Source organism: Triturus cristatus, chromosome 4_1 (assembly GCF_964204655.1).
Source record: "Triturus cristatus chromosome 4_1, aTriCri1.1, whole genome shotgun sequence".
NCBI classification, from domain to species: Eukaryota; Metazoa; Chordata; class Amphibia; order Caudata; family Salamandridae; genus Triturus; species Triturus cristatus.
Genome location: NC_140585.1, coordinates 133,655,704 through 133,678,328, shown reverse-complemented (window position 1 = coordinate 133,678,328; position 22,625 = coordinate 133,655,704). Strand labels below are relative to the sequence as shown.

Here is a 22,625-nt window from a genome sequence, read left to right as displayed (position 1 = left end):
GTCCCATTTTACTTGTGTACACTTCACAGTCATGTTAGTGTTCTGAAACTGCAAAGTAGATTTTTAAATGCCTATTTTTGTGAGATGCATTTTCGACCGGCCAGAACATATTCCTTTGGAAAAAATGATATGATTTGGATTGGTGTGAATCTTGTTTCTAGAGGTGGTGACAGGCTTTCAGCTACTTGAATAGGTCAAGCCAGGATTCATAAAACGTATACAACCTATGTGAGTGTGAAAAATTAGCATATGCAGGAAGGAGCAATTTGTACTACTTTCAAAACAGTTTCACTCCACGTCTGGAAACGTCCAGAGCTATGTAGAGCATACAAATGAGCTTTAAACTCATGAGGAAAGAGGTTTGTATGCAAAAAGGAAAACAAAAGCATATCGTACTCATAAAATTCTCAATATATAGATTCCAAAAAAGTGCTTCCAGCGAAAAGAGCTGAAAGAACACTATGGGATGTAAACCTGAATACCTTTCAATAATATGTTCTCCATCCATGCATGCCACCTACATGATAAAAATCATCTCAGGTGAACGGATGACTGCGTGGCCTAATGGATAAGGCATCTGACTTCGGATCAGAAGATTGAGGGTTCGAGTCCCTTCATGGTCGTTTTTGGCCAATGGTCACACAATCTGCTTTACATTCAGAGTGGAAAAAGTCTTTTCCAATACTCTTGTAGTCCTCACTTTCTCATTACTAATCATTAATAAAGTGGAGTACATACTGTAAACTCATTCAGGTTGCATCTTCAGTCTAACTACTTGTGCATTTTAGTGGCATTAAAAAGTGCTTCTATGCCGACGCACTGAATATGTAATAGGTTTGCAGAATTTTGACGTGACAGAATGGGTTTTTAGCTTAAGTGTGTGTAGAAGAACTGCAAGGTGTGTGCCTATGTGTGCATAGAGTGGAACATGTGTAAAATCTGTATGATTTGGGCAGTTAAAGTGCTGATTTTGCCTCTGAGTAAGAAAAGTACTACACAAAATGTATAAAGGATCGGCACATTGGCTGCCTTTGCTGATGCCCCCGTTGCCTAATTTGTAGTGCAATGGTTAAGTTGCAGAGTGTGGTTGAACTTGGTTAGGAGACTTAGTGCCTCTTTCCGTGTCCTACTGATGATAAGGATGGCTTGATACCATTTTCTAAGCCCAGTATATTGAGAAAAGAAGTAAGTGAAGAAGAAGTGTGGAGTCGAAAGTGGTTCTCCAATTTCTCTCCACTTGCTAAAATTGCAAAGTCTCCATTATAGCATAGAAGAGAGCGTTAAAGTCGGGGATGGAAGAGGATGAAAATGGGAAGTTTACTTATAGAGAGAAGTGAGAAATGCCCTGTGTGCACACACCGGTGTCTGACCATAGAATACATTTAAATAATGCCTCTAGAAAAGAACTATGCATGTGTGCCTCAGTGGCCTCATGGATAAGGCACTGGCCTCCTAAGCCAAGGATTGTGGGTTCAAGTCCCATCTGAGGTGATAACAAAAATCCTCCCTCTTTCTTTTCCAGAAAATTAGGTAGATTTATTACATGCTTCCTCTCAGAAGTTTATGAGGGATTAGGTACTTTGAAACGGTCCCATTTTACTTGTGTACACTTCACAGTCATGTTAGTGTTCTGCAACTGCAAAGTAGATTTTTAAATGCCTATTTTTGTGAGATGCATTTTCGACCGGCCAGAACATATTCCTTTGGAAAAAATGATACGAATTGGATTGGTGTGAATCTTGTTTCTAGAGGTGGTGACAGGCTTTCAGCTACTTGAATAGGTCAAGCCAGGATTCATAAAACTTATACAACCTATGTGAGTGTGAAAAATTAGCATATGCAGCAAGGAGCAATTTGTACTACTTTCAAAACAGTTTCACTCCACGTCTGGAAACGTCCAGAGCTATGTAGAGCATACAAATGAGCTTTAAACTCATGAGGAAAGAGGTTTGTATGCAAAAAGGAAAACAAAAGCATATCGTACTCATAAAATTCTCAATATATAGATTCCAAAAAAGTGCTTCCAGCGAAAAGAGCTGAAAGAACACTATGGGATGTAAACCTGAATACCTTTCAATAATATGTTCTCCATCCATGCATGCCACCTACATGATAAAAATCATCTCAGGTGAACGGATGACTGCGTGGCCTAATGGATAAGGCATCTGACTTCGGATCAGAAGATTGAGGGTTCGAGTCCCTTCATGGTCGTTTTTGGCCAATGGTCACACAATCTGCTTTACATTCAGAGTGGAAAAAGTCTTTTCCAATACTCTTGTAGTCCTCACTTTCTCATTACTAATCATTAATAAAGTTGAGTACATACTGTAAACTCATTCAGGTTGCATCTTCAGTCTAACTACTTGTGCATTTTAGTGGCATTAAAAAGTGCTTCTATGCCGACGCACTGAATATGTAATAGGTTTGCAGAATTTTGACGTGACAGAATGGGTTTTTAGCTTAAGTGTGTGTAGAAGAACTGCAAGGTGTGTGCCTATGTGTGCATAGAGTGGAACATGTGTAAAATCTGTATGATTTGGGCAGTTAAAGTGCTGATTTTGCCTCTGAGTAAGAAAAGTACTACACAAAATGTATAAAGGATCGGCACATTGGCTGCCTTTGCTGATGCCCCCGTTGCCTAATTTGTAGTGCAATGGTTAAGTTGCAGAGTGTGGTTGAACTTGGTTAGGAGACTTAGTGCCTCTTTCCGTGTCCTACTGATGATAAGGATGGCTTGATACCATTTTCTAAGCCCAGTATATTGAGAAAAGAAGTAAGTGAAGAAGAAGTGTGGAGTCGAAAGTGGTTCTCCAATTTCTCTCCACTTGCTAAAATTGCAAAGTCTCCATTATAGCATAGAAGAGAGCGTTAAAGTCGGGGATGGAAGAGGATGAAAATGGGAAGTTTACTTATAGAGAGAAGTGAGAAATGCCCTGTGTGCACACACCGGTGTCTGACCATAGAATACATTTAAATAATGCCTCTAGAAAAGAGCTATGCATGTGTGCCTCAGTGGCCTCATGGATAAGGCACTGGCCTCCTAAGCCAAGGATTGTGGGTTCAAGTCCCATCTGAGGTGATAACAAAAATCCTCCCTCTTTCTTTTCCAGAAAATTAGGTAGATTTATTACATGCTTCCTCTCAGAAGTTTATGAGGGATTAGGTACTTTGAAACGGTCCCATTTTACTTGTGTACACTTCACAGTCATGTTAGTGTTCTGCAACTGCAAAGTAGATTTTTAAATGCCTATTTTTGTGAGATGCATTTTCGACCGGCCAGAACATATTCCTTTGGAAAAAATGATACGAATTGGATTGGTGTGAATCTTGTTTCTAGAGGTGGTGACAGGCTTTCAGCTACTTGAATAGGTCAAGCCAGGATTCATAAAACTTATACAACCTATGTGAGTGTGAAAAATTAGCATATGCAGGAAGGAGCAATTTGTACTACTTTCAAAACAGTTTCACTCCACGTCTGGAAACGTCCAGAGCTATGTAGAGAATACAAATGAGCTTTAAACTCATGAGGAAAGAGGTTTGTATGGAAAAAGGAAAACAAAAGCATATCGTACTCATAAAATTCTCAATATATAGATTTCAAAAAAGTGCTTCCAGCGAAAAGAGCTGAAAGAACACTGTGGGATATAAACCTGAACACCTTTCAATAATATGTTCTCCATCCATGCATACTACCTACATGATAAAAATCATTTCAGGTGGACGGATGACTGCGTGGCATAATGGATAAGGAAGGCGTCTGACTTCGGATCAGAAGATTGAGGGTTCGAGTCCCTTCGTGGTCGTTTTTGGCCAATGGTCACACAATCTGCTTTACATTCAGAGTGGAAAAAGTCTTTTCCAATACTCTTGTAGTCCTCACTTTCTCATTACTAATCATTAGTAAAGTGGAGTACATACTGTAAACTCATTCAGGTTGCATCTTCAGTCTAACTACTTGTGCATTTTAGTGGCATTAAAAAGTGCTTCTATGCCGACGCACTGAATATGTAATAGGTTTTCAGAATTTTGACGTGACAGAATGGGTTTCTAGCTTAAGTGTGTGTAGAAGAACTGCAAGGTGTGTGCCTATGTGTGCATAGAGTGGTACATGTGTAAAATCTGTATGATTTGGGCAGTTAAAGTGCTGATTTTGCCTCCGAGTAAGAAAAGTACTACACAAAATGTATAAAGGATCGGCACATTGGCTGCCTTTGCTGATGCCCCCGTTGCCTAATTTGTAGTGCAATGGTTAAGTTGCAGAGTGTGGTTGAACTTGGTTAGGAGACTTAGTGCCTCTTTCCGTGTCCTACTGATGATAAGGATGGCTTGATACCATTTTCTAAGCCCAGTATATTGAGAAAAGAAATAAGTGAAGAAGAAGTGTGGAGTCGAAAGTGGTTCTCCAATTTCTCTCCACTTGCTAAAATTGCAAAGTCTCCATTATAGCATAGAAGAGAGCGTTAAAGTCGGGGATGGAAGAGGATGAAAATGGGAAGTTTACTTATAGAGAGAACTGAGAAATGCCCTGTGTGCACACACCGGTGTCTGACCATTGAATACATTTAAATAATGCCTCTAGAAAAGAGCTATGCATGTGTGTCTCAGTGGCCTAATGGATAAGGCACTGGCCTCCTAAGCCAGGGATTGTGGGTTCAAGTCCCATCTGAGGTGATAACAAAAATCCTCCCTCTTTCTTTTCCAGAAAATTAGGTAGATTTATTACATGCTACCTCTCTGAAGTTTATGAGGGATTAGGTACTTTGAAACTGTCCCATTTTACTTGTGTACACTTCACAGTCATTTTAGTGTTCTGAAACTGCAAAGTAGATTATTAAATGCCTATTTTTGTGAGATGCATTTTCGACCGGCCAGAACATATTCTTTTGGAAAAAATGATTTGAATTGGATTGGTGTGAATCTTGCTTCTAGAGGTGGTGACAGGCTTTCAGCTACTTGAATAGGTCAAGCCAGGATTCATAAAACTTATACAAACTATATGAGTGTGAAAAATTAGCATATGCAGGAAGGAGCAATTTGTACTACTTTCAAAACAGTTTCACTCCACGTCTGGAAACGTCCAGAGCTATGTAGAGCATACAAATGAGCTTTAAACTCATGAGGAAAGAGGTTTGTATGCAAAAAGGAAAACAAAAGCATATCGTACTCATAAAATTCTCAATATATAGATTCCAAAAAAGTGCTTCCAGCGAAAAGAGCTGAAAGAACACTATGGGATGTAAACCTGAATACCTTTCAATAATATGTTCTCCATCCATGCATACCACCTACATGATAAAAATCATGTCAGGTGAACGGATGACCGCGTGGCCTAATGGATAAGGCGTCTGACTTTGGATCAGAAGATTGAGGGTTCGAGTTCCTTCGTGGTTGTTTTTGGCCAATGGTCACACAATCTGCTTTACATTCAGAGTGAAAAAAGTATTTTCCAATACTCTTGTAGTCCTCACTTTCTCATTACTAATCATTAATAAAGTGGAGTACATACTGTAAACTCATTCAGGTTGCATCTTCAGTCTAACTACTTGTGCATTTTAGTGGCATTAAAAAGTGCTTCTATGCCGACGCACTGAATATGTAATAGGTTTGCAGAATTTTGACGTGACAGAATAGGTTTTTAGCTTAAGTGTGTGTAGAAGAACTGCAAGGTGTGTGCCTATGTCTGCATAGAGTGGTACATGTGTAAAATCTGTATGATTTGGGCAGTTAAAGTGCTGATTTTGCCTCCGAGTAAGAAAAGTACTACACAAAATGTATAAAGGATCGGCACATTGGCTGCCTTTGCTGATGCCCCCGTTGCCTAATTTGTAGTGCAATGGTTAAGTTGCAGAGTGTGGTTGAACTTGGTTAGGAGACTTAGTGCCTCTTTCCGTGTCCTACTGATGATAAGGATGGCTTGATACCATTTTCTAAGCCCAGTATATTGAGAAAAGAAGTAAGTGAAGAAGAAGTGTGGAGTCGAAAGTGGTTCTCCAATTTCTCTCCACTTGCTAAAATTGCAAAGTCTCCATTATAGCATAGAAGAGAGCGTTAAAGTCGGGGATGGAAGAGGATGAAAATGGGAAGTTTACTTATAGAGAGAACTGAGAAATGCCCTGTGTGCACACACCGGTGTCTGACCATAGAATACATTTAAATAATGCCTCTAGAAAAGAGCTATGCATGGGTGTCTCAGTGGCCTAATGGATAAGGCGCTGGCCTCCTAAGCCAGGGATTGTGGGTTCAAGTCCCTTCTGAGGTGATAACAAAAATCCTCCCTCTTTCTTTTCCAGAAAATTAGGTAGATTTATTACATGCTTCCTCTCGGAAGTTTATGAGGGATTAGGTACTTTGAAACTGTCCCATTTTACTTGTGTACACTTCACAGTCATGTTAGTGTTCTGAAACTGCAAAGTAGATTTTTAAATGCCTATTTTTGTGAGATGCATTTTCGACCGGCCAGAACATATTCCTTTGGAAAAAATGATATGATTTGGATTGGTGTGAATCTTGTTTCTAGAGGTGGTGACAGGCTTTCAGCTACTTGAATAGGTCAAGCCAGGATTCATAAAACGTATACAACCTATGTGAGTGTGAAAAATTAGCATATGCAGGAAGGAGCAATTTGTACTACTTTCAAAACAGTTTCACTCCACGTCTGGAAACGTCCAGAGCTATGTAGAGCATACAAATGAGCTTTAAACTCATGAGGAAAGAGGTTTGTATGCAAAAAGGAAAACAAAAGCATATCGTACTCATAAAATTCTCAATATATAGATTCCAAAAAAGTGCTTCCAGCGAAAAGAGCTGAAAGAACACTATGGGATGTAAACCTGAATACCTTTCAATAATATGTTCTCCATCCATGCATGCCACCTACATGATAAAAATCATCTCAGGTGAACGGATGACTGCGTGGCCTAATGGATAAGGCATCTGACTTCGGATCAGAAGATTGAGGGTTCGAGTCCCTTCATGGTCGTTTTTGGCCAATGGTCACACAATCTGCTTTACATTCAGAGTGGAAAAAGTCTTTTCCAATACTCTTGTAGTCCTCACTTTCTCATTACTAATCATTAATAAAGTGGAGTACATACTGTAAACTCATTCAGGTTGCATCTTCAGTCTAACTACTTGTGCATTTTAGTGGCATTAAAAAGTGCTTCTATGCCGACGCACTGAATATGTAATAGGTTTGCAGAATTTTGACGTGACAGAATGGGTTTTTAGCTTAAGTGTGTGTAGAAGAACTGCAAGGTGTGTGCCTATGAGTGCATAGAGTGGTACATGTGTAAAATCTGTATGATTTGGGCAGTTAAAGTGCTGATTTTGCCTCCGAGTAAGAAAAGTACTACACAAAATGTATAAAGGATCGGCACATTGGCTGCCTTTGCTGATGCCCCCATTGCCTAATTTGTAGTGCAATGGTTAAGTTGCAGAGTGTGGTTGAACTTGGTTAGGAGACTTAGTGCCTCTTTCCGTGTCCTACTGATGATAAGGATGGCTTGATACCATTTTCTAAGCCCAGTATATTGAGAAAAGAAGTAAGTGAAGAAGAAGTGTGGAGTCGAAAGTGGTTCTCCAATTTCTCTCCACTTGCTAAAATTGCAAAGTCTCCATTATAGCATAGAAGAGAGCGTTAAAGTCGGGGATGGAAGAGGATGAAAATGGGAAGTTTACTTATAGAGAGAAGTGAGAAATGCCCTGTGTGCACACACCGGTGTCTGACCATAGAATACATTTAAATAATGCCTCTAGAAAAGAGCTATGCATGTGTGCCTCAGTGGCCTAATGGATAAGGCACTGGCCTCCTATGCCAGGGATTGTGGGATTGAGTCCCATCTGAGATGATAACAAAAATCCTCCCTCTTTCTTTTCCAGAAAATTAGGTAGATTTATTACATGCTTCCTCTCAGAAGTTTATGAGGGATTAGGTACTTTGAAACTGTCACGTTTTACTTGTGTACACTTCACAGTCATGTTAGTCTTCTGAAACTGCAAAGTAGATTTTTAAATGCCTATTTTTGTGAGATGCATTTTCGACCGGCCAGAACATATTCCTTTGGAAAAAATGATATGAATTGGATTGGTGTGAATCTTGTTTCTAGAGGTGGTGACAGGCTTTCAGCTACTTGAATAGGTCAAGCCAGGATTCATAAAACTTATACAACCTATGTGAGTGTGAAAAATTAGCATATGCAGGAAGGAGCAATTTGTACTACTTTCAAAACAGTTTCACTCCACGTCTGGAAACGTCCAGAGCTATGTAGAGCATACAAATGAGCTTTAAACTCATGAGGAAAGAGGTTTGTATGGAAAAAGGAAAACAAAAGCATATCGTACTCATAAAATTCTGAATATATAGATTCCAAAAAAGTGCTTCCAGCTAAAAGAGCTGAAAGAACACTATGGGATGTAAACCTGAATACCTTTCAATAATATGTTCTCCATCCATGCATACCACCTACATGATAAAAATCACCTCAGGTGGACGGATGACCGCGTGGCCTAATGGATAAGGCCTCTGACTTCGGATCAGAAGATTGAGGGTTCGAGTCCCTTCGTGGTCGTTTTTGGCCAATGGTCACACAATCTGCTTTACATTCAGAGTGGAAAAAGTCTTTTCCAATACTCTTGTAGTCCTCAATTTCTCATTACTAATCATTAATAAAGTGGAGTACATACTGTAAACTCATTCCGGTTGTATCTTCAGTCTAACTACTTGTGCATTTTAGTGGCATTAAAAAGTGCTTCTATGCCGACGCACTGAATATGTAATAGGTTTGCAGAATTTTGACGTGACAGAATGGGTTTTTAGCTTAAGTGTGTGTAGAAGAACTGCAAGGTGTGTGCCTATGTGTGCATAGAGTGGAACATGTGTAAAATCTGTATGATTTGGGCAGTTAAAGTGCTGATTTTGCCTCCGAGTAAGAAAAGTACTACACAAAATGTATAAAGGATCGGCACATTGGCTGCCTTTGCTGATGCCCCCGTTGCCTAATTTGTAGTGCAATGGTTAAGTTGCAGAGTGTGGTTGAACTTGGTTAGGAGACTTAGTGCCTCTTTCCGTGTCCTACTGATGATAAGGATGGCTTGATACCATTTTCTAAGCCCAGTATATTGAGAAAAGAAGTAAGTGAAGAAGAAGTGTGGAGTCGAAAGTGGTTCTCCAATTTCTCTCCACTTGCTAAAATTGCAAAGTCTCCATTATAGCATAGAAGAGAGCGTTAAAGTCGGGGATGGAAGAGGATGAAAATGGGAAGTTTACTTATAGAGAGAAGTGAGAAATGCCCTGTGTGCACACACCGGTGTCTGACCATTGAATACATTTAAATAATGCCTCTAGAAAAGAGCTATGCATGTGTGTCTCAGTGGCCTAATGGATAAGGCACTGGCCTCCTAAGCCAGGGATTGTGGGTTCAAGTCCCATCTGAGGTGATAACAAAAATCCTCCCTCTTTCTTTTCCAGAAAATTAGGTAGATTTATTACATGCTACCTCTCTGAAGTTTATGAGGGATTAGGTACTTTGAAACTGTCCCATTTTACTTGTGTACACTTCACAGTCATTTTAGTGTTCTGAAACTGCAAAGTAGATTATTAAATGCCTATTTTTGTGAGATGCATTTTCGACCGGCCAGAACATATTCTTTTGGAAAAAATGATTTGAATTGGATTGGTGTGAATCTTGCTTCTAGAGGTGGTGACAGGCTTTCAGCTACTTGAATAGGTCAAGCCAGGATTCATAAAACTTATACAAACTATATGAGTGTGAAAAATTAGCATATGCAGGAAGGAGCAATTTGTACTACTTTCAAAACAGTTTCACTCCACGTCTGGAAACGTCCAGAGCTATGTAGAGCATACAAATGAGCTTTAAACTCATGAGGAAAGAGGTTTGTATGCAAAAAGGAAAACAAAAGCATATCGTACTCATAAAATTCTCAATATATAGATTCCAAAAAAGTGCTTCCAGCGAAAAGAGCTGAAAGAACACTATGGGATGTAAACCTGAATACCTTTCAATAATATGTTCTCCATCCATGCATACCACCTACATGATAAAAATCATCTCAGGTGAACGGATGACCGCGTGGCCTAATGGATAAGGCGTCTGACTTTGGATCACAAGATTGAGGGTTCAAGTCCCTTCGTGGTCGTTTTTGGCCAATGGTCACACAATCTGCTTTACATTCAGAGTGAAAAAAGTATTTTCCAATACTCTTGTAGTCCTCACTTTCTCATTACTAATCATTAATAAAGTGGAGTACATACTGTAAACTCATTCAGGTTGCATCTTCAGTCTAACTACTTGTGCATTTTAGTGGCATTAAAAAGTGCTTCTATGCCGACGCACTGAATATGTAATAGGTTTGCAGAATTTTGACGTGACAGAATGGGTTTTTAGCTTAAGTGTGTGTAGAAGAACTGCAAGGTGTGTGCCTATGTGTGCATAGAGTGGTACATGTGTAAAATCTGTATGATTTGGGCAGTTAAAGTGCTGATTTTGCCTCCGAGTAAGAAAAGTACTACACAAAATGTATAAAGGATCGGCACATTGGCTGCCTTTGCTGATGCCCCCGTTGCCTAATTTGTAGTGCAATGGTTAAGTTGCAGAGTGTGGTTGAACTTGGTTAGGAGACTTAGTGCCTCTTTCCGTGTCCTACTGATGATAAGGATGGCTTGATACCATTTTCTAAGCCCAGTATATTGAGAAAAGAAGTAAGTGAAGAAGAAGTGTGGAGTTGAAAGTGGTTCTCCAATTTCTCTCCACTTGCTAAAATTGCAAAGTCTCCATAATAGCATAGAAGAGAGCGTTAAAGTCGGGGATGGAAGAGGATGAAAATGGGAAGTTTACTTATAGAGAGAACTGAGAAATGCCCTGTGTGCACACACCGGTGTCTGACCATAGAATACATTTAAATAATACCTCTAGAAAAGAGCTATGCATGTGTGTCTCAGTGGCCTAATGGATAAGGCACTGACCTCCTAAGCCAGGGATTGTGGGTTCAAGTCCCATCTGAGGTGATAACAAAAATCCTCCCTCTTTCTTTTCCAGAAAATTAGGTAGATTTATTACATGCTTCCTCTCGGAAGTTTATGAGGGATTAGGTACTTTGAAACTGTCCCATTTTACTTGTGTACACTTCACAGTCATTTTAGTGTTCTGAAACTGCAAAGTAGATTATTAAATGCCTATTTTTGTGAGATGCATTTTCGACCGGCCAGAACATATTCTTTTGGAAAAAATGATTTGAATTGGATTGGTGTGAATCTTGCTTCTAGGGGTGGTGACAGGCTTTCAGCTACTTGAATAGGTCAAGCCAGGATTCATAAAACTTATACAAACTATGTGAGTGTGAAAAATTAGCATATGCAGGAAGGAGCAATTTGAACTACTTTCAAAACAGTTTCACTCCACGTCTGGAAACGTCCAGAGCTATGTAGAGCATACAAATGAGCTTTAAACTCATGAGGAAAGAGGTTTGTATGCAAAAAGGAAAACAAAAGCATATCGTACTCATAAAATTCTCAATATATATATTCCAAAAAAGTGCTTCCAGCGAAAAGAGCTGAAAGAACACTATGGGATGTAAACCTGAATACCTTTCAATAATATGTTCTCCATCCATGCATACCACCTACATGATAAAAATCATCTCAGGTGGACGGATGACCGCGTGGCCTAATGGATAAGGCGTCTGACTTCGGATCAGAAGATTGAGGGTTCGAGTCCCTTCGTGGTCGTTTTTGGCCAATGGTCACACAATCTGCTTTACATTCAGAGTGGAAAAAGTCTTTTCCAATACTCTTGTAGTCCTCACTTTCTCATTACTAATCATTAATAAAGTGGAGTACATACTGTAAACTCATTCAGGTTGCATCTTCAGTCTAACTACTTGTGCATTTTAGTGGCATTAAAAAGTGCTTCTATGCCGACGCACTGAATATGTAATAGGTTTGCAGAATTTTGACGTGACAGAATGGGTTTTTAGCTTAAGTGTGTGTAGAAGAACTGCAAGGTGTGTGCCTATGTCTGCATAGAGTGGTACATGTGTAAAATCTGTATGATTTGGGCAGTTAAAGTGCTGATTTTGCCTCAGAGTAAGAAAAGTACTACACAAAATGTATAAAGGATCGGCACATTGGCTGCCTTTGCTGATGCCCCCGTTGCCTAATTTGTAGTGCAATGGTTAAGTTGCAGAGTGTGGTTGAACTTGGTTAGGAGACTTAGTGCCTCTTTCCGTGTCCTACTGATGATAAGGATGGCTTGATACCATTTTCTAAGCCCAGTATATTGAGAAAAGAAGTAAGTGAAGAAGAAGTGTGGAGTCGAAAGTGGTTCTCCAATTTCTCTCCACTTGCTAAAATTGCAAAGTCTCCATTATAGCATAGAAGAGAGCGTTAAAGTCGGGGATGGAAGAGGATGAAAATGGGAAGTTTACTTATAGAGAGAAGTGAGAAATGCCCTGTGTGCACACACCGGTGTCTGACCATAGAATACATTTAAATAATGCCTCTAGAAAAGAGCTATGCATGTGTGTCTCAGTGGCCTAATGGATAAGGCACTGGCCTCCTAAGCCAGGGATTGTGGGTTGGAGTCCCATCTGAGGTGATAACAAAAATCCTCCCTCTTTCTTTTCCAGAAAATTAGGTAGATTTATTACATGCTTCCTCTCGGAAGTTTATGAGGGATTAGGTACTTTGAAACTGTCACGTTTTACTTGTGTACACTTCACAGTCATGTTAGTCTTCTGAAACTGCAAAGTAGATTTTTAAATGCCTATTTTTGTGAGATGCATTTTCGACCGGCCAGAACATATTCCTTTGGAAAAAATTATATGAATTGGATTGGTGTGAATCTTGTTTCTAGAGGTGGTGACAGGCTTTCAGCTACTTGAATAGGTCAAGCCAGGATTCATAAAACTTATACAACCTATGTGAGTGTGAAAAATTAGCATATGCAGGAAGGAGCAATTTGTACTACTTTCAAAACAGTTTCACTCCACGTCTGGAAACGTCCAGAGCTATGTAGAGCATACAAATGAGCTTTAAACTCATGAGGAAAGAGGTTTGTATGCAAAAAGGAAAACAAAAGCATATCGTACTCATAAAATTCTCAATATATATATTCCAAAAAAGTGCTTCCAGCGAAAAGAGCTGAAAGAACACTATGGGATGTAAACCTGAATACCTTTCAATAATATGTTCTCCATCCATGCATACCACCTACATGATAAAAATCATCTCAGGTGGACGGATGACCGCGTGGCCTAATGGATAAGGCGTCTGACTTCGGATCAGAAGATTGAGGGTTCGAGTCCCTTCGTGGTCGTTTTTGGCCAATGGACACACAATCTGCTTTACATTCAGAGTGGAAAAAGTCTTTTCCAATACTCTTGTAGTCCTCACTTTCTCATTACTAATCATTAATAAAGTGGAGTACATACTGTAAACTCATTCAGGTTGCATCTTCAGTCTAACTACTTGTGCATTTTAGTGGCATTAAAAAGTGCTTCTATGCCGACGCACTGAATATGTAATAGGTTTGCAGAATTTTGACGTGACAGAATGGGTTTTTAGCTTAAGTGTGTGTAGAAGAACTGCAAGGTGTGTGCCTATGTCTGCATAGAGTGGTACATGTGTAAAATCTGTATGATTTGGGCAGTTAAAGTGCTGATTTTGCCTCAGAGTAAGAAAAGTACTACACAAAATGTATAAAGGATCGGCACATTGGCTGCCTTTGCTGATGCCCCCGTTGCCTAATTTGTAGTGCAATGGTTAAGTTGCAGAGTGTGGTTGAACTTGGTTAGGAGACTTAGTGCCTCTTTCCGTGTCCTACTGATGATAAGGATGGCTTGATACCATTTTCTAAGCCCAGTATATTGAGAAAAGAAGTAAGTGAAGAAGAAGTGTGGAGTCGAAAGTGGTTCTCCAATTTCTCTCCACTTGCTAAAATTGCAAAGTCTCCATTATAGCATAGAAGAGAGCGTTAAAGTCGGGGATGGAAGAGGATGAAAATGGGAAGTTTACTTATAGAGAGAACTGAGAAATGCCCTGTGTGCACACACCGGTGTCTGACCATAGAATACATTTAAATAATACCTCTAGAAAAGAGCTATGCATGTGTGTCTCAGTGGCCTAATGGATAAGGCACTGACCTCCTAAGCCAGGGATTGTGGGTTGGAGTCCCATCTGAGGTGATAACAAAAATCCTCCCTCTTTCTTTTCCAGAAAATTAGGTAGATTTATTACATGCTTCCTCTCGGAAGTTTATGAGGGATTAGGTACTTTGAAACTGTCCCATTTTACTTGTGTACACTTCACAGTCATGTTAGTCTTCTGAAACTGCAAAGTAGATTTTTAAATGCCTATTTTTGTGAGATGCATTTTCGACCGGCCAGAACATATTCTTTTGGAAAAAATGATTTGAATTGGATTGGTGTGAATCTTGCTTCTAGGGGTGGTGACAGGCTTTCAGCTACTTGAATAGGTCAAGCCAGGATTCATAAAACTTATACAACCTATGTGAGTGTGAAAAATTAGCATATGCAGGAAGGAGCAATTTGTACTACTTTCAAAACAGTTTCACTCCACGTCTGGAAACGTCCAGAGCTATGTAGAGCATACAAATGAGCTTTAAACTCATGAGGAAAGAGGTTTGTATGCAAAAAGGAAAACAAAAGCATATCGTACTCATAAAATTCTCAATATATATATTCCAAAAAAGTGCTTCCAGCGAAAAGAGCTGAAAGAACACTATGGGATGTAAACCTGAATACCTTTCAATAATATGTTCTCCATCCATGCATACCACCTACATGATAAAAATCATCTCAGGTGGACGGATGACCGCGTGGCCTAATGGATAAGGCGTCTGACTTCGGATCAGAAGATTGAGGGTTTGAGTCCCTTCGTGGTCGTTTTTGGCCAATGGTCACACAATCTGCTTTACATTCAGAGTGGAAAAAGTATTTTCCAATACTCTTGTAGTCCTCACTTTCTTATTACTAATCATTAATAAAGTGGAGTACATACTGTAAACTCATTCAGGTTGCATCTTCAGTCTAACTACTTGTGCATTTTAGTGGCATTAAAAAGTGCTTCTATGCCGACGCACTGAATATGTAATAGGTTTGCAGAATTTTGACGTGACAGAATGGGTTTTTAGCTTAAGTGTGTGTAGAAGAACTGCAAGGTGTGTGCCTATGTGTGCATAGAGTGCTACATGTGTAAAATCTGTATGATTTGGGCAGTTAAAGTGCTGATTTTGCCTCCGAGTAAGAAAAGTACTACACAAAATGTATAAAGGATCGGCACATTGGCTGCCTTTGCTGATGCCCCCGTTGCCTAATTTGTAGTGCAATGGTTAAGTTGCAGAGTGTGGTTGAACTTGGTTAGGAGACTTAGTGCCTCTTTCCGTGTCCTACTGATGATAAGGATGGCTTGATACCATTTTCTAAGCCCAGTATATTGAGAAAATAAGTAAGTGAAGAGGAAGTGTGGAGTCGAAAGTGGTTCTCCACTTTCTCTCCACTTGCTAAAATTGCAAAGTCTCCATTATAGCATAGAAGAGAGCGTTAAAGTCGGGGATGGAAGAGGATGAAAATGGGAAGTTTACTTATAGAGAGAAGTGAGAAATGCCCTGTGTGCACACACCGGTGTCTGACCATAGAATACATTTAAATAATGCCTCTAGAAAAGAGCTATGCATGTGTGCCTCAGTGGCCTCATGGATAAGGCACTGGCCTCCTAAGCCAGGGATTGTGGGTGCAAGTCCCATCTGAGGTGATAACAAAAATCCTTCCTCTTTCTTTTCCAGAAAATTAGGTAGATTTATTACATGCTTCCTCTCAGAAGTTTATGAGGGATTAGGTACTTTGAAACAGTCCCATTTTACTTGTGTACACTTCACAGTCATGTTAGTGTTCTGAAACTGCAAAGTAGATTTTTAAATGCCTATTTTTGTGAGATGCATTTTCGACCGGCCAGAACATATTCCTTTGGAAAAAATGATATGAATTGGATTGGTGTGAATCTTGTTTCTAGAGGTGGTGACAGGCTTTCAGCTACTTGAATAGGTCAAGCCAGGATTCATAAAACTTATACAACCTATGTGAGTGTGAAAAATTAGCATATGCAGGAAGGAGCAATTTGTACTACTTTCAAAACAGTTTCACTCCACGTCTGGAAACGTCCAGAGCTATGTAGAGCATACAAATGAGCTTTAAACTCATGAGGAAAGAGGTTTGTATGGAAAAAGGAAAACAAAAGCATATCGTACTCATAAAATTCTCAATATATAGATTCCAAAAAAGTGCTTCCAGCGAAAAGAGCTGAAAGAACACTATGGGATGTAAACCTGAATACCTTTCAATAATATGTTCTCCATCCATGCATACCACCTACATGATAAAAATCATCTCAGGTGGACGGATGACCGCGTGGCCTAATGGATAAGGCGTCTGACTTCGGATCAGAAGATTGAGGGTTCGAGTCCCTTCGTGGTCGTTTTTGGCCAATGGTCACACAATCTGCTTTACATTCAGAGTGGAAAAAGTCTTTTCCAATACTCTTGTAGTCCTCACTTTCTCATTACTAATCAATAATAAAGTGGAGTACATACTGTAAACTCATTCAGGTTGCATCTTCAGTCTAACTACTTGTGCATTTTAGTGGCATTAGAAAGTGCTTCTATGCCGACGCACTGAATATGTAATAGGTTTGCAGAATTTTGACGTGACAGAATGGGTTTTTAGCTTAAGTGTGTGTAGAAGAACTGCAAGGTGTGTGCCTATGTGTGCATAGAGTGGTACATGTGTAAAATCTGTATGATTTGGGCAGTTAAAGTGCTGATTTTGCCTCCGAGTAAGAAAAGTACTACACAAAATGTATAAAGGATCGGCACATTGGCTGCCTTTGCTGATGCCCCCGTTGCCTAATTTGTAGTGCAATGGTTAAGTTGCAGAGTGTGGTTGAACTTGGTTAGGAGACTTAGTGCCTCTTTCCGTGTCCTACTGATGATAAGGATGGCTTGATACCATTTTCTAAGGCCAGTATATTGAGAAAAGAAGTAAGTGAAGAAGAAGTGTGGAGTCGAAAGTGGTTCTCCAATTTCTCTCCACTTGCTAAAATTGCAAAGTCTCCATTATAGCATAGAAGAGAGCGTTAAAGTCGGGGATGGAAGAGGATGAAAATGGGAAGTTTACTTATAGAGAGAACTGAGAAATGCCCTGTGTGCACACACCGGTGTCTGACCATAGAATACATTTAAATAATACCTCTAGAAAAGAGCTATGCATGTGTGTCTCAGTGGCCTAATGGATAAGGCACTGACCTCCTAAGCCAGGGATTGTGGGTTCAAGTCCCATCTGAGGTGAGAACAAAAATCCTCCCTCTTTCTTTTCCAGAAAATTAGGTAGATTTATTACATGCTTCCTCTCGGAAGTTTATGAGGGATTAGGTACTTTGAAACTGTCCCATTTTACTTGTGTACACTTCACAGTCATTTTAGTGTTCTGAAACTGCAAAGTAGATTATTAAATGCCTATTTTTGTGAGATGCATTTTCGACCGGCCAGAACATATTCTTTTGGAAAAAATGATTTGAATTGGATTGGTGTGAATCTTGCTTCTAGGGGTGGTGACAGGCTTTCAGCTACTTGAATAGGTCAAGCCAGGATTCATAAAACTTATACAAACTATGTGAGTGTGAAAAATTAGCATATGCAGGAAGGAGCAATTTGTACTACTTTCAAAACAGTTTCACTCCACGTCTGGAAACGTCCAGAGCTATGTAGAGCATACAAATGAGCTTTAAACTCATGAGGAAAGAGGTTTGTATGCAAAAAGGAAAACAAAAGCATATCGTACTCATAAAATTCTCAATATATATATTCCAAAAAAGTGCTTCCAGCGAAAAGAGCTGAAAGAACACTATGGGATGTAAACCTGAATACCTTTCAATAATATGTTCTCCATCCATGCATACCACCTACATGATAAAAATCATCTCAGGTGGACGGATGACCGCGTGGCCTAATGGATAAGGCGTCTGACTTCGGATCAGAAGATTGAGGGTTTGAGTCCCTTCGTGGTCGTTTTTGGCCAATGGTCACACAATCTGCTTTACATTCAGAGTGGAAAAAGTATTTTCCAATACTCTTGTAGTCCTCACTTTCTCATTACTAATCATTAATAAAGTGGAGTACATACTGTAAACTCATTCAGGTTGCATCTTCAGTCTAACTACTTGTGCATTTTAGTGGCATTAAAAAGTGCTTCTATGCCGACGCACTGAATATGTAATAGGTTTGCAGAATTTTGACGTGACAGAATGGGTTTTTAGCTTAAGTGTGTGTAGAAGAACTGCAAGGTGTGTGCCTATGTGTGCATAGAGTGCTACATGTGTAAAATCTGTATGATTTGGGCAGTTAAAGTGCTGATTTTGCCTCCGAGTAAGAAAAGTACTACACAAAATGTATAAAGGATCGGCACATTGGCTGCCTTTGCTGATGCCCCCGTTGCCTAATTTGTAGTGCAATGGTTAAGTTGCAGAGTGTGGTTGAACTTGGTTAGGAGACTTAGTGCCTCTTTCCGTGTCCTACTGATGATAAGGATGGCTTGATACCATTTTCTAAGCCCAGTATATTGAGAAAATAAGTAAGTGAAGAAGAAGTGTGGAGTCGAAAGTGGTTCTCCTCTTTCTCTCCACTTGCTAAAATTGCAAAGTCTCCATTATAGCATAGAAGAGAGCGTTAAAGTCGGGGATGGAAGAGGATGAAAATGGGAAGTTTACTTATAGAGAGAAGTGAGAAATGCCCTGTGTGCACACACCGGTGTCTGACCATAGAATACATTTAAATAATGCCTCTAGAAAAGTGCTATGCATGTGTACCTCAGTGGCCTAATGGATAAGGCACTGGCCTCCTAAGCCAGGGATTGTGGGTTCAAGTCCCATCTGAGGTGATAACAAAAATCCTCCCTCTATCTTTTCCAGAATATTAGGTAGATTTATTACATGCTTCCTCTCAGAAATTATGAGGGATTAGGTACTTTGAAACCGTCCCATTTTACTTGTGTACACTTCACAGTCATGTTAGTGTTCTGAAACTGCAAAGTAGATTTTTAAATGCCTATTTTTGTGAGATGCATTTTCGACCGGCCAGAACATATTCCTTTGGAAAACATGATTTGAATTGGATTGGTGTGAATCTTGTTTCTAGAGGTGGTGACAGGCTTTCAGCTACTTGAATAGGTCAAGCCAGGATACATAAAACGTATACAACCTATGTGAGTGTGAAAAATTAGCATATGCAGGAAGGAGCAATTTGTCCTACTTTCAAAACAGTTTCACTCCACGTCTGGAAACTTCCAGAGCTATGTAGAGAATACAAATGAGCTTTAAACTCATGAGGAAAGAGGTTTGTATGGAAAAAGGAAAACAAAAGCATATCGTACTCAAAAAATTCTCAATATATAGATTCCAAAAAAGTGCTTCCAGCGAAAAGAGCTGAAAGAACACTATGGGATGTAAACCTGAATACCTTTCAATAATATGTTCTCCATCCATGCATACCACCTACATGATAAAAATCATCTCAGGTGGACGGATGACAGCGTGGCCTAATGGATAAGGCGTCTGACTTCGGATCAGAAGATTGAGGGTTCGAGTCCCTTCGTGGTCGTTTTTGGCCAATGGTCACACAATCTGCTTTACATTCAGAGTGGAAAAAGTCTTTTCCAATACTCTTGTAGTCCTCACTTTCTCATTACTAATCATTAATAAAGTGGAGTACATACTGTAAACTCATTCAGGTTGCATCTTCAGTCTAACTACTTGTGCATTTTAGTGGCATTAAAAAGTGCTTCTATGCCGACGCACTGAATATGTAATAGGTTTGCAGAATTTTGACGTGACAGAATGGGTTTTTAGCTTAAGTGTGTGTAGAAGAACTGCAAGGTGTGTGCCTATGTGTGCATTGAGTGCTACATGTGTAAAATCTGTATGATTTGGGCAGTTAAAGTGCTGAATTTGCCTCCGAGTAAGAAAAGTACTACAAAAAATGTATAAAGGATCGGCACATTGGCTGCCTTTGCTGATGCCCCCGCTGCCTAATTTGTAGTGCAATGGTTAAGTTGCAGAGTGTGGTTGAACTTGGTTAGGAGACTTAGTGCCTCTTTCCGTGTCCTACTGATGATAAGGATGGCTTGATACCATTTTCTAAGCCCAGTATATTGAGAAAAGAAGTAAGTGAAGAAGAAGTGCGGAGTCGAAAGTGGTTTTCCAATTTCTCTCCACTTGCTAAAATTGCAAAGTCTCCATTATAGCATAGAAGAGAGCGTTAAAGTCGGGGATGGAAGAGGATGAAAATGGGAAGTTTACTTATAGAGAGAAGTGAGAAATGCCCTGTGTGCACACACCGGTGTCTGACCATAGAATACATTTAAATAATGCCTCTAGAAAAGAGCTATGCATGTGTGCCTCAGTGGCCTCATGGATAAGGCACTGGCCTCCTAAGCCAGGGATTGTGTGTTCAAGTCCCATCTGAGGTGATAACAAAAATCCTCCCTCTTTCTTTTCCAGAAAATTAGGTAGATTTATTACATGCTTCCTTTCAGAAGTTTATGAGGGATTAGGTACTTTGAAACAGTCCCATTTTACTTGTGTACACTTCACAGTCATGTTAGTGTTCTGAAACTGCAAAGTAGATTTTTAAATGCCTATTTTTGTGAGATGCATTTTCGACCGGCCAGAACATATTCCTTTGGAAAAAATGATATGAATTGGATTGGTGTGAATCTTGTTTCTAGAGGTGGTGACAGGCTTTCAGCTACTTGAATAGGTCAAGCCAGGATTCATAAAACTTATACAACCTATGTGAGTGTGAAAAATTAGCATATGCAGGAAGGAGCAATTTGTACTACTTTCAAAACAGTTTCACTCCACGTCTGGAAACGTCCAGAGCTATGTAGAGCATACAAATGAGCTTTAAACTCATGAGGAAAGAGGTTTGTATGGAAAAAGGAAAACAAAAGCATATCGTACTCATAAAATTCTCAATATATAGATTCCAAAAAAGTGCTTCCAGCGAAAAGAGCTGAAAGAACACTATGGGATGAAAACCTGAATACCTTTCAATAATATGTTCTCCATCCATGCATACCACCTACATGATAAAAATCATCTCAGGTGGATGGATGACCGCGTGGCCTAATGGATAAGGCGTCTGACTTCGGATCAGAAGATTGAGGGTTCGAGTCCCTTCGTGGTCGTTTTTGGCCAATGGTCACACAATCTGCTTTACATTCAGAGTGGAAAAAGTCTTTTCCAATACTCTTGTAGTCCTCACTTTCTCATTACTAATCAATAATAAAGTGGAGTACATACTGTAAACTCATTCAGGTTGCATCTTCAGTCTAACTACTTGTGCATTTTAGTGGCATTAGAAAGTGCTTCTATGCCGACGCACTGAATATGTAATAGGTTTGCAGAATTTTGACGTGACAGAATGGGTTTTTAGCTTAAGTGTGTGTAGAAGAACTGCAAGGTGTGTGCCTATGTGTGCATAGAGTGGTACATGTGTAAAATCTGTATGATTTGGGCAGTTAAAGTGCTGATTTTGCCTCCGAGTAAGAAAAGTACTACACAAAATGTATAAAGGATCGGCACATTGGCTGCCTTTGCTGATGCCCCCGTTGCCTAATTTGTAGTGCAATGGTTAAGTTGCAGAGTGTGGTTGAACTTGGTTAGGAGACTTAGTGCCTCTTTCCGTGTCCTACTGATGATAAGGATGGCTTGATACCATTTTCTAAGCCCAGTATATTGAGAAAAGAAGTAAGTGAAGAAGAAGTGTGGAGTCGAAAGTGGTTCTCCAATTTCTCTCCACTTGCTAAAATTGCAAAGTCTCCATTATAGCATAGAAGAGAGCGTTAAAGTCGGGGATGGAAGAGGATGAAAATGGGAAGTTTACTTATAGAGAGAACTGAGAAATGCCCTGTGTGCACACACCGGTGTCTGACCATAGAATACATTTAAATAATACCTCTAGAAAAGAGCCATGCATGTGTGTCTCAGTGGCCTAATGGATAAGGCACTGACCTCCTAAGTCAGGGATTGTGGGTTCAAGTCCCATCTGAGGTGATAACAAAAATCCTCCCTCTTTCTTTTCCAGAATATTAGGTAGATTTATTTCATGCTTCCTCTCGGAAGTTTATGAGGGATTAGGTACTTTGAAACTGTCCCATTTTACTTGTGTACACTTCACAGTCATTTTAGTGTTCTGAAACTGCAAAGTAGATTATTAAATGCCTATTTTTGTGAGATGCATTTTCGACCGGCCAGAACATATTCTTTTGGAAAAAATGATTTGAATTGGATTGGTGTGAATCTTGCTTCTAGGGGTGGTGACAGGCTTTCAGCTACTTGAATAGGTCAAGCCAGGATTCATAAAACTTATACAAACTATGTGAGTGTGAAAAATTAGCATATGCAGGAAGGAGCAATTTGTACTACTTTCAAAACAGTTTCACTCCACGTCTGGAAACGTCCAGAGCTATGTAGAGCATACAAATGAGCTTTAAACTCATGAGGAAAGAGGTTTGTATGCAAAAAGGAAAACAAAAGCATA

At 39.7% G+C, this 22,625-nt stretch overlaps 8 non-coding genes across 8 annotated transcripts; all 8 read left to right on the top strand.

Moving 5' to 3' along the window:
- The first annotated feature begins 8,494 nt into the window (after positions 1 to 8,494).
- TRNAR-UCG (transfer RNA arginine (anticodon UCG)) lies at positions 8,495 to 8,567 on the top strand. The gene has a single exon. It is a non-coding gene; the product is annotated as a tRNA-Arg (tRNA).
- Positions 8,568 to 11,670: 3,103 nt separating this feature from the next.
- On the top strand, positions 11,671 to 11,743 carry TRNAR-UCG (transfer RNA arginine (anticodon UCG)). Its single transcript has one exon. It is a non-coding gene; the product is annotated as a tRNA-Arg (tRNA).
- Positions 11,744 to 13,258: 1,515 nt separating this feature from the next.
- On the top strand, positions 13,259 to 13,331 carry TRNAR-UCG (transfer RNA arginine (anticodon UCG)). Its single transcript has one exon. It is a non-coding gene; the product is annotated as a tRNA-Arg (tRNA).
- A 1,515-nt stretch (positions 13,332 to 14,846) lies between these two features.
- Positions 14,847 to 14,919, top strand: TRNAR-UCG (transfer RNA arginine (anticodon UCG)). Its single transcript has one exon. It is a non-coding gene; the product is annotated as a tRNA-Arg (tRNA).
- A 1,515-nt stretch (positions 14,920 to 16,434) lies between these two features.
- TRNAR-UCG (transfer RNA arginine (anticodon UCG)) lies at positions 16,435 to 16,507 on the top strand. The gene has a single exon. It is a non-coding gene; the product is annotated as a tRNA-Arg (tRNA).
- Positions 16,508 to 18,022: 1,515 nt separating this feature from the next.
- On the top strand, positions 18,023 to 18,095 carry TRNAR-UCG (transfer RNA arginine (anticodon UCG)). The gene has a single exon. It is a non-coding gene; the product is annotated as a tRNA-Arg (tRNA).
- Positions 18,096 to 18,890: 795 nt separating this feature from the next.
- TRNAR-CCU (transfer RNA arginine (anticodon CCU)) lies at positions 18,891 to 18,963 on the top strand. Its single transcript has one exon. It is a non-coding gene; the product is annotated as a tRNA-Arg (tRNA).
- Positions 18,964 to 21,197: 2,234 nt separating this feature from the next.
- On the top strand, positions 21,198 to 21,270 carry TRNAR-UCG (transfer RNA arginine (anticodon UCG)). The gene has a single exon. It is a non-coding gene; the product is annotated as a tRNA-Arg (tRNA).
- The last annotated feature ends 1,355 nt before the right edge of the window (positions 21,271 to 22,625 follow it).